Genomic DNA, 19,252 nt, shown 5'->3' with positions numbered 1-19,252 from the left:
TTTGAGTCAATTGGAGGTGTACCTGTGGATGTATTTCAAGGCCTACCTTCAAACTCAGTGCCTCTTTGCTTGACATCATGGGAAAATCAAAAGAAATCAGCTAAGACTTCAGAAAACAAATTGTTGACCTCCACAAGTCTGGTTCATCCTTGGGAGCAATTTCCAAATGCCTGAAGGTACCACGTTCATCTCTACAAACAATAGTGTGCAAGTATAAACACCATGGGACCACGCAGCCGTCATACCGCTCAGGAAGGAGACTCCTTCTGTCTCCTAGAGATTAACGTACTTTGGTGCAAGAAGTGCAAATCAATCCCAGAACAACAGCAAAGGACCTTGTGAAGATGATGGGAGTAAACCGTTACAAAAGTATCTATATCCACAGTAAAACGAGTCCCATATCGACTTAACCTGAAAGGCCTCTCGGCAAGGAAGAAGCCACTGTTCCAAAACCGCCATAAAAAAGCCAGATGACGGTTTTGCAACTTCAGATGGTGACAATGATCGTACTTTTTAGAGAAATGTCCTCCAGTCTGATGAAACAAAAATAGAACTGTTTGGCCATAATGACCATCGTTATGTTTGGAGGAAAAGGGGTGATGCTTGCAAGCCGAAGAACACCATCCCAACCGTGAAGCATGGGGGTAGCAGCATCATGTTGTGGGGGTGCTTTGCTCCTGGGGGGACTGGTGCTCTTCACAAAATAGATGGCATCATGAGGGAGGAAAATTATGTGGATATAGTGAAGCAACATCTTAAGACATCATTCAGGAAGTTAAAGCCTGGTCGCAAATTGGTCTTCCAAATGGCCATCACAAAGTCCTGACCTCAATCCTATAGAAAATTTGTGGGCAGAACTGAAAAAGCGTGTGCAAGCAAGGAGGCCTACAAACCTGACTCAGTTACATCAGCTCTGTCAGGAGGAATGGGCCAAAATTCACCCAACTTATTGTCGGAAGCTTGTGGACGGCTACCTGACACGTTTTACCCAAGTTACACAATTTAAAGGCAATACTACCAAATCCTCATTGAGTGTATGTAAAACTTCTGGCCCACTGGGAATGTAATGAAAGAAATAAAAACTGAAATAAATAATTCTCTCTACTATTATTCTGACATTTCACATTCTTAAAATAAAGTGAAAGTGAAAGACAGGGAATTGTTACGAGGATGAAATGTCAGGAATTGTGAAAACTGAGTTTAAATGTATTTGGCTAAGGTGTATGTAAACTTCCGGCGTCATCTGTGTTCTATCTACCTACCTTTAATATTTTGAACCGGAATTACACTATAAAGCACTTTCTCTGTCTGATGACTGTGAATATATTGTGATGTGACTTGAGCCGTTATAAGAAGTCGAGCACAGAGAGGCGTGAGAGACAACAGATTGTGGACACATTCAACCCTGGGCCTTTGCTCTCTGTGTCTGTCAATAAGGATATGCACGTTGGAGCGCACACGTCGTCTCCTCTTAGCTTTTCAGACATTCATATTTGCCAAGAGGCTTTTTTGGGGGGAGAGGACGTCTCCTCCTAGCTGCTCTGCGCTCCGTTTTTTTTAAGATTGTGGCAAGACTGATTTTATTTATCCTGATGCAGTTTAGCAAGACACAAATGTTGCCTTCTCTGGTTTGTTTCTAAGATCTCATTATTCACTGTGGCAGTTTGTCCTCTGTGGAAAGACGGCACAGCAAATGCTTTCTTCTCTCTCGCGCTCTCTCTGTATGTGTGTGCAAGGCTCAAGTCATGCCCCCTTGAGATTACACCTCTGTTCAGTTGTCAGTTGGCTGAGAAGTGGATAATCTATTTGTCTACTAATTGTCATGTCACCGATTTGCTGTCAAAACAGAAACTGACAATGTTCATACGGTTAACTGTGCAAACCACCTTTTCTCCTGGACTTTGCTATTGAGGAACAGTCTCAGAAGGATTGGAGTTTCGTCGGAAATTGTAGACAGGAGACAAACAGACCCACGTGTTTATCAAAATTGATATATCGATGGGGATTAAACGGTAACACTTTACTTGACACCCAGCTCCACAACATGTTATGACATGGTCATGACCATGTATGTCATAACAGCTGACATAAGCTGTTATAATGATGTCATAACACTATCATGACACATACAGTATATTTACACCTGTTGCATTACTTTATGGCTGGTTATGTGACCTACTGTACATAAGTGTTAAAACCCACAAAACCTACTACACAAGGCAAAACATTCCATTACACCATAGTTGAGGTCGACCGGCTATGATTTTTCAACGCCGATACTGATACCGATTATTGGAGGACCAATAAAGCCGATACCGATTTAATCGGCCGATTTACAAATAAATAAAAAACATATATATATATTTGTAATAATGACAATTACAACAATACTGAATTAACACTTATTTAACACTGAGCCTCAAATAAATAAACATGTTCAATTTGGTTTAAATAATGCAAAAACAAAGTGTTGGAGAAGAAAGTAATATGTGCCATGTAAAAAAGCTAACGTTTAAGTTCCTTGCTAAGAACATATGAACATATGAAAGTTGTTGGTTCCTTTTAACATGAGACTTCAATATTCCAAGGTAAGAGGTTTTAGGTTCTAGTTAATATATTATTTATAGGACTATTTCTCTCTATACCATTTGTATTTAATATACCTTTGACTATTGGATGTTCTTATAGGCACTATAGTATTGCCAGTGTAACAGTATAGCTTCCGTCCCCCTCCTTGCCCCTACCTGGGCTCGAACCAGGAACACATAGACAACAGCCACACTCGAAGCATTGTTACCCATCGCTCCACAAAAGTCACGGCCCTTGCAGCGCAAGGGGAATAACTACTCCAAATCTAAAAGCGAGTGACGTTTGAAACAGTAGCGCACACCCAGCTAACTTGCTAGCCATTTCACATTGGTTACACCAGCCATTAGGCTGATAGGCTTGAAGTCATAAACAGCGCTGTGCTTGCAAAGAGCTGCTGGCAAAACGCACGAAAGTGCTGTTTGAATGAATGATTACGGGCCTGCTGCTGCTCAGTCAGACTGCTCTATCAAATCGGACTTAATTCTAACATAATAACACACAGAAATACGAGCCGTTGGTCATTAATATGATCGAATCCGGAAAATATAATTTCGAAAACAAAACTTTTATTATTTCAGTGAAATACGGAACCGTTCTGTATTTTATCTAATGGGTGGCATCCCTAAGTCTAAATATTTGTGTTACATTGCACAACCTTCAATGTATGTCATAATTACGTAAAATTCTGGAAAATTAGTTCGCAATGAGCCAAGCATCCCAAACTGTTGCATATACCCTGACTCTGCGTGCAATGAACGCAAAAGAAATGACACAATTTCACCTGGTTAATATTGCCTGGTAAACTGGATCAGTAGTTATAACTAGTGATTATGATTGATTGTTTTTTATAAGATAAGTTTGATGCTAGCTAGCTATTTACTTTGGCTTCTGCTACATTTGTGTAATAGGCAGGCTACTCGTGGACTGCAATGGTTAGAGCGTTGGACTAGTTAACTGTGCGGTTGCAAGATTGGAACCCCTGAGCTGACAAGGTGAAAATCTGTCGTTCTGCCCCTGAACAAGGCAGTTAACCCACAGTTCCTAGGCAGTCATTGAAAATAAGAATGTGTTCTTAACTGACTTGCCTAGTTAAATAAAAGGTATATATTTTTTTTTAATAATCGGAAATCGGCGCCCAAAAATACTGATTTCCGCTTGTAATGAAAACGCGAAATCGGCCCTAATTAATCGGCTATTCCGATTAATCGGTAGACCTCTACACCATAGCCTACATGTCAACAGTATGCTTGTATGTGCAGTTGACGTCGGAAGTGTACATACACCTTAGCCAAATACATTTGAACTCAGTTTTTCACAATTCCTGACATTTAATCTTAGTAAAAATTCCCTGTCTTAGGTCAGTTAGGATCACCACTTTATTTTAAGAATGTGAAATGTCAGAATAAGGCCCGTCTGAAGATGTGCTCCCATTGAGCACATCTGTAACCTGTTGGATCGGCGGGTGAGGGCTAGGGCCATTCCCCCCAGAAATGTCCGGGAACTTGCAGGTGCCTTGGTGGAAGAGTGGGGTAACATCTCACAGAAAGAACTGGCAAGTCTGGTTCAGCCCATGAGGTGGAGATGCACTGCAGTGCTTTAACGCAGCTGGTGGCCAAACCAGATACTAACTGTTTACTTTTGACCCCCCCCCCCCTTGTTCAGGTACACATTATTCAATTTCTGTTCGTCACATGTCTGTAGAACTTGTTCAGTTTATATCTGTTGAATCTTGTTATGTTCATACAAATGCTTACATGTTAAGTTTGCTGAAAATAAACTCCGTTGACAGTGAGAGGACGTTTCTTTTTTTGCTGAGTGACACAGGATGGTCATAATGCTTCTTGACAATGTTATTTAAAATATGAAAAAAAGATGACTAAATAATGTTTTATAACAATTTACTTAAGAAACAAACTTTCAAAAGAAAGGACATTTCCTGGCAGGGAAATAACAAATTTGTATAAAAGTGGGTTTTGACACTTATGTAGATGTTTTAACCAGCCATAAAATAATGCAATTTGTCACAACCGGTGTAAATATATGGGTCAGTATTTTGACGTGGTTATTCCCGTGTCAAGTAAATAGTTACCGATTTTTAAACGCACTGACACGTCAACTACATGATTTTCCATTTTTATTTATTTAAATAGGCACGTCCGTTACAAATGCTGTTGTGCAAATGGAATAGATAACAGGTGGAAATTATAAGCAATTAGCAAGACACCCCCAATAAAGGAGTGGTTCTGCAGGTGATAACCACAGACCACTTCTCAGTTCCTATGCTTCCTGGCTGATGTTTTGGTCACTTTTGAATGCTGGCGGTGCTTTCACTCTAGTGGTAGCATGAGACGGAGTCTACAACCCACACAAGTGGCTCAGGTAGTGCAGCTCATCCAGGACGGCACATCAATGCGAGCTGTGGCAAGAAGGTTTGCTGTGTCTGTCAGCATAGTGTCCAGAGCATGGAGGCGCTACCAGGAGACAGGCCAGTACATCAGGAGATGTGGAGGAGGCCGTAGGAGGGCAACAACCCAGCAGCAGGACCGCTACCTCTGCCTTTGTGCAAGGAGGAGCAGGAGGAGCACTGCCAGAGCCCTGCAAAATTACCTCCAGCAGGCCACAAATGTGCATGTGTCTGCTCAAACGGTCAGAAACAGACTCCGTGAGGGTGGTATGAGGGCCCGACGTCCACAGGTGGGGGTTGTGCTTACAGCCCAACACCATGCAGGACGTTTGGCCTTTGCCAGAGAACACCAAGATTGGCAAATTCGCCACTGGCGCCCTGTGCTCTTCACAGATGAAAGCAGGTTCACACTGAGCACATGTGACAGAGTCTGGAGACGCCGCTGAGAACGTTCTGCTGCCTGCAACATCCTCCAGCATGACCGGTTTGGCGGTGGGTCAGTCATGGTGTGGGGTGGCATTTCTTTGGGGGGCCGCACAGCCCTCCCTGTGCTTGCCAGAGGTAGCCTGACTGCCATTAGGTACCGAGATGAGATCCTCAGACCCCTTGTGAGACCATATGCTGGTGCGGTTGGCCCTGGGTTCCTCCTAATGCAAGACAATGCTAGACCTCATGTGGCTGGAGTGTGTCAGCAGTTCCTGCAAGAGGAAGGCATTGATGCTATGGACTGGCCCGCCCGTTCCCCAGACCTGAATCCAATTGAGCACATTTGGGACATCATGTCTCGCTCCATCCACCAACGCCACATTGCACCACAGACTGTCCAGGAGTTGGCGGATGCTTTAGTCCAGGTCTGGGAGGAGATCCCTCAGGAGACCATCCGCCACGTCATCAGGAGCATGCCCAAGCATTGTAGGGAGGTCATACAGGCACGTGGAGACCACACACACTACTGAGCCTCATTTAGACTTGTTTTAAGGACATTACATCAAAGTTGGATCAGCCTGTAGTGTGGTTTTCCACTTTTAATTTTGAGTGTGACTCCAAATCCAGACCTCCATGGGTTGATACATTTGATTTCCATTGATAATTTTTGTGTGATTTTTGTTGTCAGCACATTCAACTATGTGAAGAAAAAAGTATTTAATAAGAATATTTCATTCATTCAGATCTAGGATGTGTTATTTTAGTGTTGCCTTTATTTTTTGGAGCAGTATAAGTAATGCCGCACGTGTTTGAGTAAAAGCCAAGGCGAAAGTTGACTGGAGATTGTGAGGGGGCAATTGTGAGAACACATTTTGATCAATCATGGAAATAAAAGTGCTGTAAACAAATTGGCTCCCTATTTAAAAGAAGAATGCTGGAGTTTTGTTGCAGGTACAGCCAACTAGCGCAAAAATACTATTGCCAATATTGTCAATACGATGTATCGTCAAAAATAATATCTCGATATGTAACTATTGATGTTTTCCCTCATCACTTGGCGGTACCTTAGAAAGAGCTGGTTGGATAGAATAATTGAATGTAAATGTATTAAATTATGCCCGTATTTAAATGCTAATTAATGTTATTTGTTCTGCAACATATTAACAAAAAATATAACAAGGGCATATGTGGATTAAAAGGCTTGGCATATGTATTTTCAAAGAAGAACAAATTTGACATTCCATTGAATACCAGAAGTTCTTCCAAAATGTCTGGATTCTGTTGTTTTTCTGTCTCATGCTTTGTGCTAGAGTATGCAGTATATTTGGTGGATTAAAAACAAAATTCTAAAAGAGTTGAGTATATTACTCCATAAGTCGCTTTGGATAAAAGCGTCTGCTAAATGGCATATATTATTATTATTATTATTATTATTATCCAGCTGTTACATTTATCTAAACTGTATTTTGTACTTTTTTTTTTTGTTAATCCATTTTCATGACCATTGCTACTCAGTGTGGACCAATGTCAGTGTGTTACTGTGTTTGGGTCGACACAATGAAGAAACTGTAGTAAGCCAGATCACTTTTTTTTTCTTTCAAGCCAATTCGTCATTGTGGCTCTTCAAACGTTGCTTTGAAATGAGTCATCTCGTCTTAGGGTGACCTCGTCCTACTCAAAATCAAAACAACCCAGGCTTTTGTTTAGTCTGTGGTTGTCATTCTCTTTCGGGCTGTGTGAAGCCATTTAGAATTCTTTATGTCCAATGCTGTATGTGTACATTATTCAAAATGCCTGTTGTCAAGCTGACTGTTGTTGACATAGTAGTATGGATGAGTTCAAGACTAGCACTGACGGTAACAGTGCCTTCTAGCTTGTGTGTGTGCGCTTAGTAAGCCACAGGGAATGGGGGGTTTGAGCCACAATTGCACACTGCCAACCAAAACCAAGAGGGATTTCAATCAGACACAGCAGATGAAAGATGGGTCTTGTCCCTGCCTCTGTGTTTTTGTGGATCGGAAAGGAATAAATGGAGCCCCACTTAAAGCAGCACAAAATCTCATGAATATTTACGCTGATTCATTAAGCTCTACCTAAACCCTGGGTCGTTTGGCTAATGGCACATTAGGAGACTTATCAAGGTGTAGAGGGTGGACTGGGGCCTACGGCAGCATTCATTACCGCCACCCCATTCCTCCTGCCATCCCTCCCTCCTCTCCTCAGAATTAGAGAAAGCAGCACAAGGCCTGCACTGGGATGGTGATGTGCCCAATAGGCATGAGAATGGTTGTGTCCTAGTTACCCAGACATGGCCACTGTCTGTCCATTGGCCTGTCTGAATGAATACCTCAATCCCAAACAGCACAACACTGTATATACATTTGGACGGTGGTCTGATGTGTACCTAACTCCTCCAGCTATGGAATAGATAGACCTCTACTGTCACACTCAACTAAGTTGGTTCAGTCCCCCCACCTCATCAAGGACAGAAAGCCAATTGTTCAATGTCTGGGCCCACCCGGTACTATACTACACTCTGCATGCATGTCATGTCAACTCCGAGATCCTCATTAAGGGAAAAAAGAGAGAAGCAAAAATAAAGGACCCCTGGATCCCTCTGGGTAATACATTTGGGTCAGTTGGCTGGGGCTGGAGGGCGGTGGAAAGGGGCGGTGTGTGTGTGTGTGTGTGTGTGTGTGTGTGTGTGTGTGTGTGTGTGTGTGTGTGTGTGTGTGTGTGTGTGTGTGTGTGTGTGTGTGTGTGTGAGTGAGAGAGACATTAAGTATGCGGCTTGAAACATTTCAGTCACAGCATTTTCTTACGATAATGGCCAGGCCCAGCACATTCAAATGTATTATGCTGAATTCATATATCGCTATAGCAAAAACAGTGTTCTATTCTTTGAATTCTCTTATTGTTTTCATAATGTTCTGTGTTGAATAATGTGTGCCATTTGTGTGTGCCTTGAGCCTATGTTTAGAGGAGGGTGAGATGGGTCGAGGGATTGACTTACAACCACAGCACCTATTTTCCTCAATTCGCAAATCAGTGACCGCTTCAGGAATAATGAGAACGTCTATCTAAAGCCCAGCTGCATTTAGAACCGAAACTGTCACAGCGGTGTTACTGTCGCACATTGCAACGTGCACCTGCTCCTACCCACAGTCTTCCTCTCCTTTTGAAACGGTGAAAGCATGACTTCCATGGCAACCAGAAGTTAATGAGTCGTCGTGTTCTTGGCACAGGGCCAGGGGTGACCTTTTTACAGAGACGGACAAATTAGGAGCAGGTTGACTCCACACCGTGTCCACCATATTGACGGCCCTCAGACCAGCCTGACACACACACACACACACACACACACACACACACACACACACACACACACACACAGTCAAACATGCAGGCTGGATGGGAATAAGGCCTCTATGTTGTGGTGCATTTGATTGAATGCTATCCGGATTTGAGTTCATCTTTATCTGCTTGTACTGATGAACGAGTTAATATAGCATGAAGCACGGTAAGCACAAGTGGGATGCACCAGATCACCATCTGGAAATATACTGTGTCCTTTCTTTTGTTTGTGGTGCAACTTGTGGTTCCTGTCAAAATGTATTGCGGTTGATGTAGTTGAGCGAAGATTCCACATTTTCTTTTGGAGTACAACCAGGCTTGAAATGAAGAGACATGTTTCTCATGTTCCGTTGGGATTATGCTTTAAATCCCTGATCTCTGCATATAAAACAACCCTTGGCAAAGACAATGAAATAGCGTTGACTTGTCCTTTGTCTGGCTTGCAAGATCAAGGATGTCGTACTCCGACTGCCTCTCAGAGATGGCGTCGTTCCACTTCAACATGTCAACACTGTTGTCATCTTGTTCTCTTTTATGATTCCAAGAGATTGCAGTGACTTGTTGTATCCTTTCCCTATTAAAATACCTCTATACAATACAATATGTAATTTATGGCAATTTCAGTCTTGTAAACAACAGGAAAACTCACAGGAAATGTTCACAGCCACACGTTGAAGTACATGCAGGCTTCAAATCCTCTGTTGGTTTAATTCATTTGTACATAGATACACTGCCTGACTTCATAACTAGATAGACCCCCTCCCCTTGCTTGAAGGGCTTGACCGCAAACAGAGGTATGTCTGTGCTCGTGTTGTACAATGTACGCCCAGTGAGAGCTACACAGCAAGGTGTCCCGGCAAACAGGCAGCGCTGCCGAAAACCAGGTGACCCGGGAGACTGAGGATATTGGCAGATGGCCAGGACGAGACGTAAAAACTGGACGCTAAGGATGAATTCTTAAAATGTTATTTAACCAGGAAAAAGTCAATTAAGAACAAATTCGTATTTACAATGACGGCAAGAGAAAAAAGGCCAAGAGCAGGGGGCTGAAAAATGAAAATACCTTTTTCCATGCTCGGTTTTAATTTGCAGGACTCGTAGCATAAAACAACCTTGAGATCTGAGCGTTTATGTTTTCATTTTGAGCTAGAAGAGAAGATGGATAAAATGGCAGTTTTCCTAAAATGGCTTTATAAATAACGCTGTACCAGTGTTTGAGCCTGCGTGTTGCTAGGGATATCTACCTGACAGCACTGTGGAGATAAATGGTCGGTGACACATCTGATTGGTGACAAAACGAAGGGCTGCATGATATAGAGACAAGAACCTTCAATGTAGAGCTTGTCGCTTGCACATGCTGTATGTAGTATCACTATATTCCAATAGAGATAAGTACAATGAATTAACTATTTTCTGGCGGCAAAGAAAGAACGAGCTTTGTGCCGGTAATAAAACCCAATACGCAGGCTTGCGTTTCTTGATAAGGTTCTCTGCATGGGTGGTGAAGCTCAACTTGTCATCCACCCAAACTCCAAGATATATTTGTACGTTTTCCAATGTAGTAATTACATGGATTTCAGAGTGTTTTAATATTGGAAAAGACCATTCATTTTGTTTTTAGAGGAATTCTGAACAGGCTTCAAATCATACAGATTCTGTTGAATGACATTAAAATGCTGCCTGAGCTTTTTCATAGGCCAAAGTCAAACTGCTGGAGTGTCATCCTCATAAAAATGTACATCAGCTGTCTCACCCTTGTCTCCCAATGTTGTTGATATAGATAATAATCAACAGGGGGCCTAAAATGTATCCCCGAGGCACCCACCTGCCTTAACACACTACGTTCGATTTGACAGGTAATTCACACAAACCACCCCGACGCATGACCAGTATTCCCAACACACTTCAATCTCTGCACCAAGACCGTGTCAAACGCCTTTGACGTGTCCATGAAAACAGATACACGATGCAGCTTCCTGTCCAGGGCTCAGTCAACATCATTCAAATCCTTTTAAAGTTGCTGTGACAGTGCTGACCTGAAACCTGATTGTATACCACTCAAAATATTGTTTTCCTGGAGGTAGGCCCTGCTTATTGACTAGGGACTCCAATGCCTTTGCCAGGATAGACCACTTAGTTTGGCCGATTTTAGTTATTCAGTAGAGTGGGATCACTTCCTTTCAAAAGGGGTACAGTAGGGCAAATGCTGATTTCTACCACATGGGGATCTCATTCGATTCTATGGTAAAAGGTTAAAGATGTTCAGAATAGAGGTTTCCCAGTTTCCACCTGACGTCAACCCACAGTTGTTTAGGGAGCTGTGCGTATGTTTTGGGCTCTACATGTGGGTTTACTTGCCAAAATGTTGAATGATTATTCAGATTATCAGCAGAAGATTCGAGGTCTGGTACTGGTACTCCCTGTATTAAAGCTCCGTTCTTGTGTATTTTATTGTATTCTTGTGTTAGTTACTAGTTTGTGTTATTTTGAACTGAATTGTTGGGAAAGGTTTGTGTGCAAGCGTTTCACGGTAAAGTGTACACCTGTTGTATTCGGCGCATGTGATACATACAATTTGATTTGAGGTAGTGGTCTGCTTTTGGGTCATAGCCACACCATGATTCCATCCAATCACCAGCTGAGTCAGATCTTCCTGCTTTAGCCCACGTAGCATTCCGTTTCCTTATGACTTCAGCTAGTTCATCTGAGAATGGCGTGCTGAGCACACCGCTTGCGTTGCTAAATACATTGACACATTTTTATTCAATCATTTCATCTGAACTGCTCTCGTGCGACAACGAGCGTCTGCATAGCCAGGCACTAAAGTAAAACAGTTGTATTTTGGATGCTTGGCGCGTTGCAAGTCCCGCCTCTCCCATCTCATTGGTTTTTATGAGCATATACCCATGTGGGTGATTGAAAGATGAACTGAGGTCCACACTCCAGTCCAGTTCGTAGTGGTAATGCACCTTAAAGTTGGTTGTCAACCGACATATAAAGTCTACAGAAGAAGACGACGACTACTACTGAAGGAGAGATTACAGTACTAGAAACTAACTAGGTTCCCCCTGTTATCTGTGGATTAAATGTCAGAGTAGAGAACAAAATTCCTCAAAGATCCAGAAAGAAATGACCTTGTGCAGTTCAGCTAAAAACAACAACCCAATGTTTTATATCCCAGGACAAATTAGCTAGCAACAGCAAGCTAGCTAAATGTCCATGAATGTTTCATGTGTTTTGACCTGTCCCCAAATGTAATATAGTTGATTCAGAGTTTGTTTTTGATATTTCAACCTGCGTGTCTGTCTTGCATTGCCTTCTGGTGTGGGATGTACAAAAATCAACATGCACGTGTCCAGTCTAGACAGCATGTTAAGTGTTGTCCTTAACTCTGTGTTGTTTGAAAGGGGCATGCTTGTTGTATATATCCTGGAATGTTTTACGGAAGTAAGAAAATGCTAATTCAACATCAGGGATGAATTCAACTCTATTCAAGGAAATGAGTATCAAAGTGCCTCCAGTTTCTCTTCATGATGGTACGTGGAGGTAGTTTAGGAATTGTACCATCCCTTACACAAGAAACTGCATATTGCATATCACTTGTATAATTAGCAAAAGCAACAGATGCATTAAAACGATGTGGGAGTGTTGATTTAAAATAAGTTCAATCAAAGATGATTTTAGAGGACAATTTGACACACAATGAACACCAACGTTTCTCCTTATCTGTCTAGAGCAGGAATGGGCAACTTTGATGGGGGTGGGGGCCACAAAATCTGAACTCATCATTAGGGGCTGCAGTGGCTCGTGGGTCTGCATACCCACATCCATAAGCACGCATGCAGTCAGAGCCGGGCGTAGTCCTTTTGGGGCCATAAGTGGGGGCCATACCTTGCGAGCCAAACATTTTTAGTGGCCCCCCGTCTTGAAAGCGGAATGATTTTATTGTACATTTCCTGCAGTTCTACACATTTTGCCATGGAGCGCAGAGAACATTTTGCCGTTTTAAAGCAAGTTTGCTGCAATTCTACTCATTTTGCCATTGGGCGGAGAAAGAAATACTCGGGTTTTACAGCAGATTTAGCCAGTTTGCAGTTTTTTATATGATACACTACATGGCCAGTTCGTCAAATGTCTGCCCTGGTCAATTGCTAGAGCTGCCCCGGTCAATTGCAAGTGCTGTTATTGTGAAGTGTGAACATCTAGGAGCAGAAAATTCATAGGCCACACAAGCTCAGCATGAGCAATGCCAAGCGTCGGCTGGAGTGGTGTAAAGCTCGCTGCCGTTGGACTTGAGCAGTGGAAACGCCTTCTCTGGAGTGATGAATCACGTTCCACCATCTGGCAGTCCGACAGACTAATCTGGGTTTGCCAGGAGAACGCTACCTGTGTAGTTCCAATTATAACATTTGGTGGGAGGAATAAGGGTCTGGGACTGTTTTTCTCATGGTTCGGGCTATGTCCCCTTAGTTCCGGTGAAGAGAAGTCTTAACGCTACAGTATACAATGACATTCTAGATGATTCTGTGCTTCCAACTTTGTGGCAACAGTTTGGAGAATAACCTTTCCTGTTTCAACATGACAATGCCCCTGTGCACAAAGCGAGGTCCATACAGAAATGGTTTGTCGAGACCGGTGTATGAAAGAACTTGACTGGCCTGCACAGAGCCTTAACCTCAACCCCATGGAACACCTTTGGATGAATTGGAACGCAGACTGCGACCTGGCCTAATTGCCCAACATCAGTACCCGCAACAATTTCCCAACATCTCTCAGGGAAAGCCTTTCCAGAAGAGTGGAGGCTGTTATAGCAGAAAAGGTGGGACCCATCTCCATATTAATGCTCATGATTTTGGAGTGAGATATTCATCTAGCAGGTGTCCACGTACTTCCGGCCATGTATTGTATTGGTGAGAGTGACATACTAACAAAATCAATCTGGACCCCCCAGTTTTAAATTCGACCATGATTACTACAATTTTAGAGTCTAGCCAGCTAACTTACCAATCTAAAAAATACTTAGCTGACATTGGCTAGTTGATTGACTGACATAACAAGAGTAATATCTACTGCTAAACCAAATTTCGAAATTGCATCTTGTATATTCTAACACTTCAACAGTATTTAAATACCCAACGGAGTTATTTTTTTTGGGGGGGGGTGGGGGTGGAATTGATCCGGGGACCTACCAAAGGGGGAATTGAATTGAAAGTTATATCTCACCGGGGACAGCATCCAAGCAAGAGAAATACCGCCACTCTGTCTTTGTATGTGTAGGCCATCTATCTGATGCTGTCTGCTCAAAAAGATTGACATTGTTGCCACCCGTAGCATTGAATGCAAGGGGATCCAGCGAGCATTAGACCTCCCTTTAATAACAAAAAAAGTATAAAGCAATAGCCCATCAGTGTTGCGCTAAACTGAGTGAGCTCATCTATCATTGGTCCTGGTGCACCCAAAACAAAGTGTCAAGGGAAGCCAGTTTGGAGTGACGCCAACTCCAATCACTTTGCATCGAGAGCATACATGGTTCTGAACTCTCCGTGGTTCTAAATCAATGGTTGTTTAGTGGTTCGAAAATATCGGAGGCATTAACCTGCTTGACCATGCTGTAGGTCATGTAACTGGTTGTTACATGCAAAATGCTTTGTGGACTTCACCAGACAGAGGTTGCTCTCGGGTTTTGTGATGAATGTGATTGAATTTATACCGCCACTCTGTCTTATTGTCTGGGCTTTTACTAGCAAAACAAACGGATTGTCATAGCTAGCTAAAGTTAACCAAATAGGTTCAATGTTAGCTAGCTAACATTAGGCTTTTACTAGCAATGCGAATGTCTTTCTGAGACAATATTACTACAGAGATCATACACTTAACGCTAATGTTAGCTAGAGAGCCAGCCACCCAACATCAGCTAGCTAGCTAACAGTAAGATTTAAAAAATGAAATGAAAACAACTTTCTGACAAAATTTGAATTGTATAATATCTGAAACTGTAGCTCGACTCTTACCCGTAGACATGGATGAATGCTTCACGGCAAACCGCAACCACTTTCATTAAATAAGACATCCTGTGTTCCATTTTGTTTGTACAGCTTGCTTGGCCCGTTGTGTCAAGTCACTCTGGTTCACACTGATTGTGTGCAATGCCATAATAATCATAAAATATTTCTCCCATGGATGCCATGTTTTCCCATAGTTTGAAGATGTAATCCGGAGACAGGTGTTTTATACAACAGCCTTCTGTGTTCCCTTTTCGAATCCCTCTGCATTTGCAGTCAAACGCCAGAATTGAATTCATCTCCATATCATACTATGCTTCCACCAGACATTCCACTCATTTCCAAACTCTGTCAATTTCTTCTGTGACAATGCTGTTGATCGCTGTTTCTTCCCGATCACTGTCATCAGAAGACTCTACAATGTCTTCTTCAATTAAAATGTGTTTACCAAAATCAGGGATTTCCTCATTTTCAGAGTCAGAGAGTCAGCATGGTACGATCGTCCTCCTGAAAGTAGTCCATCTGTATCGTTCTGGGTGTCGTGAGTGGGAAGTCAGGCGCAGGAAACAGAGCGTTCAATATAGTGCTCTTTTAATGCACACACGTTGAACAACGGCCTCCCCACGAAACACTGGGTGCTCATAACAAATGCCCCAGAAACTGGGGACGAAAACTGTCCAGCAAACTCCACGAACATAAACCAACATGTTCGTCTACACCAAACACAAAGGTTACAATAATTAATCCCACACAAAGAAACGGGTGGGCCGGCTGACTAATAAAGCCCAACTAATTACAACAAACTCAAAACAGGTGTAATCAATAAACACATAAGGAGGGGGAGGAAAGAATCAGTGGCAGCTAGTAGGCCGACGATGACTACCACCGAGCGCCATCCGAACGGGAAGGGGAGCCCCCTTCGGTCGAAGTCGTGACACCATCACAACTTATTCCCACTGACCTTTGTCGATGGCGACTGATGAAACATTTTTGATACCTAAAGGGGTCCTAAGATCCATAGTATGACCATCTTCAAACAATTCCATATGTCAGTTTAGACTTTTAAGAATGAACCAAGCCTGTTTGTCATTTTAGTTTTGTGGTTAGTACTCGAACGAGTTTTGGACTCTCACTATGATTACGACCTAATATGTGTTTGGTGTTGAGGTTCTTCCAGTAAGTGGGAGCTTACAGAGGCTAAATGTTCAATGAGATTAGTGGCAGCCTCTATGTTCCTATCTGCACTTAATTGATACGGCCATTTGCGAGAGCAAAAACATACTTTTCATTTCACTGCGTGATAAACCCAGAAACCATTTCCCTGAAGGTTACATCATAAGCATGGTTCCAACCATCTCAACTGCCATTCATTCCCCCTCTGGCTGAATGCACACCAACCTTGTTGCTTCTTTTCACATTCCCTCTGCAGTGGAAGACGATGGATAACTCTCCTCAGAATGACAGCTTTCCTTTGATGCACTGCTCCACAGTGTTCACTTCAGTAGGAAACAAACACTTTCAGCAGTAATTGTATCACATCTATATTTTTTTGTAGCTGTCTACCACAACCAACCGATGTTGGCACTAAGACTGCACTCATTGAGCTGTAGGCCATAAGCAAACTAGAAAATGCTCATCCAGAGCATTTCTACCAGCATGTCACGTGCAACCAAAGGAAAAAACTGAGACCAGTACAAAGCTCTCCCTCGCCCTCCATTTGGCAAATCTGACCATAATTCTATCCTCCTGATTCCTACTTACAGGCAAAAACTAAAGAAGGGAGTACCAGTGACTCGTTCAATACGGAACTGGGCAGATTCTAAGCTAAGGTTGCTAGCACAGACTGGAATATGTTCCTGGATTGCATTGATTGATCTGATGGCATTGAGGAGTACACCACATCGTTCCCCAGCTTCATCAATAAGTGCATCGATGATGTCGTCCCCACAGTGTCCGCACATGCATACCCCAACCAGAAGCCATGAATTACAGGCAAAATCGGCATTGAGCTAAAGGGTAGAGCTGCCGCTTTCATGGAGTGGGACACTAACCCGGACGTTTAAGAAATTCCACTATGCTCTCTGATGAACCATCAAACAAGCAAAGCGTCAATACAGGATTAAGATTGAATCCAACTAAACCTGCTCTGATGCTCGTCGGATGTGGCAGGGCTTGCAAACTATTATGGACTAAAAAGGGAAGCCCAGACGCAAGCTGCCCAGTGCACGAGCCTACTAGACGAGCTAAATTACTTCTATATGTGCTTCGAGGCATGCAACACTGAAGCATGCATCAGAGCACCAGCTGTTCCGGACAACTGTGTGATCATACTCTCCGTACCCTATGTAAGAACCTTTAAACAGGTCAACATTCACCAGACGGATTACCAGGACGTGTACGCCAATTCGCATACCGCCCCAACAGATCCACAGATGATGCAATCTTTATTGCACTCCACACTGCCCTTTCCTACCTTGACAAAAGGAACACCTACATGAGAATGCTGTTCTTTGACTATAGCTCAGCGTTCAACACCATAGTGCCCTCAAAGCTAAGGACCATGGGACTAAATATCTCCCTCTGCAACGTGATCCTGAACTTCCAGACGGGCCGCCTCCAGCTGGTAAGGGTAGGCAACAACACGTCTGCCAGGCTGATCCTCAACATGGTGGCCTCTCAGGCGTGTGTACTTAGTCCCCTCCTATACTCCTTGTTCACCCACAACTGTGTGACCAAGCACGACTCCAACACCATCAAGTTTGCAGATGACACAATGTTGGTAGTCCTGATCACTGACGACAATGAGACCGCCTATGGGGAGGAGGTCAGAGAGCTGGCAGTGTGTTGCCAGGACAACATCCTCTCCCTCAATGTGATGAAGACAAAAGAGCTGATCGTGGACTACAGGAAAAGGATTGCCGAGCACTTCCCCATTCACATTGACGGGGCTGTAGTGGAGCAGGTTGAGAGCTTCAAGTTCCTTGGGTGTCCACATCACCATCAAACTATCATACACCAAGACAGTTGTGAAGAGGGCACGACAACACCTATTCCCCCTCAGGAGACTGAAAATATTTGACATGGGTCCTCAGATCCTCGAAGTTCTTCAACTCCACCATCGAGAGCATCCTGACTGGTTGCATCATCTCCTGGTATGGCAACTCCTCCGCCGAAAGGTGCTACAGAGGGTAGGTTGTACGGTCCAGTACATCACTGGGGCCAAGCTTCCTGGACCATCCAGGACCTCTATGCCAAGCAGTGTCAGAGGAAGGCCCTAAATATGGTCAAAGACTTCAGCCACCCTAGTCATAGACTGTTCTCTCTGCTACCACACGGCAAGCGGTACCAGACTGTCAAGTCTAGGTCCAAAAGGCTCCTTAAAAGCTTCTACCCCCAAGCCATAAGCCTGCTGAACTGAACAGGTAATCAAATGGCTACCCAGACTATATAGATTTTTTTTATGCTACTGCTACTCGAATTTTAACATCTATGCATTGTTGCTTTACCTCTACCTACATGTACATATTAACTCAATTACTTAGACTAACCTGTACCCCTGCACATTGACTCAGTACCTGTACTCCCTGTATATAGCCTCATTGTTATTTTATTGTGTTACTTATTTGTGATTTAAAAAATATACATATTTTTACACTTTATTTAGTAAATATTTTCCTAACTCTTATTTTTCGTAACTGCATTGTTGGTAAGGAAGCATTTCAGGTAGGGTCTACACCTGTTATATTCAGTGCATGTGACAAATAATTTGATTCCTTCTCTAAGAATTTTTTGCAAATGTTTTTTTTTTTCTATTTTTGTTTTATTTATTTTTCTCCTTCAAATGTTGAATTGACCAGGGGCAAGTCATCAGTTGTTTAACAGCTCTTTGGTCTCTTTGAGAAAGTACCCCTATCCACCATCAAAGCCCCTGCATTTTGCACAAACGCACGACGACGGCTTGTGGCTTGGCCGTTTCACAAAAGTGAACCTGCGTTTGGAGTGTGGAGCACAGAGTGCATCCGCTCTGGGAGGCTGCAGTCATAAGCATTCTCTCACATTAGCCTAGGTAGAGTATAAATAGACCTTACGCAACCCAGTTTGATATGACATTATGTAATTACAGAGAAAGCTGCTAGGTTCACATGAGAGCCGTTCTTGACCAGTCTCCGTCTGCATCGCGGCCGAGTAGGCGTTTTAATATTGATATTAACGAGCGATGGCAGCGCCGTATCGCATCGATTCTAATGCAGAGCTCGGCTATTCCGTGGTCTCAATGGTAGACGGCAGTGACAGACGGGTTGAGAACGAAAGGGAGGTTCGACGAGGCCTATTTGATGAAGTGTCATGTGCTTCTGCATATCATAACTCGGGTCATGGACTATCCATTTTGAAGATGACCCATTTTCCTCTGACGGAAGGTGAATTGTGTAGAGACCGTAGGGATACTGTAGCTCATTATGAACTGTACAGGATACGT

General features: G+C 43.1%; 1 protein-coding gene across 5 annotated transcripts in view; it reads left to right on the top strand.

Moving 5' to 3' along the window:
• Positions 1–19,252, top strand: part of rnf144aa (ring finger protein 144aa) — a 59,923-nt gene that overhangs the window by 9,163 nt on the left and 31,508 nt on the right. The window lies entirely within an intron of this gene.

Source organism: Oncorhynchus keta, chromosome 35 (assembly GCF_023373465.1).
Source record: "Oncorhynchus keta strain PuntledgeMale-10-30-2019 chromosome 35, Oket_V2, whole genome shotgun sequence".
NCBI lineage: Eukaryota > Metazoa > Chordata > Actinopteri > Salmoniformes > Salmonidae > Oncorhynchus > Oncorhynchus keta.
Note: the sequence above shows the minus strand (reverse complement) of the source record. Positions and strands in the feature narration are given on the sequence as shown.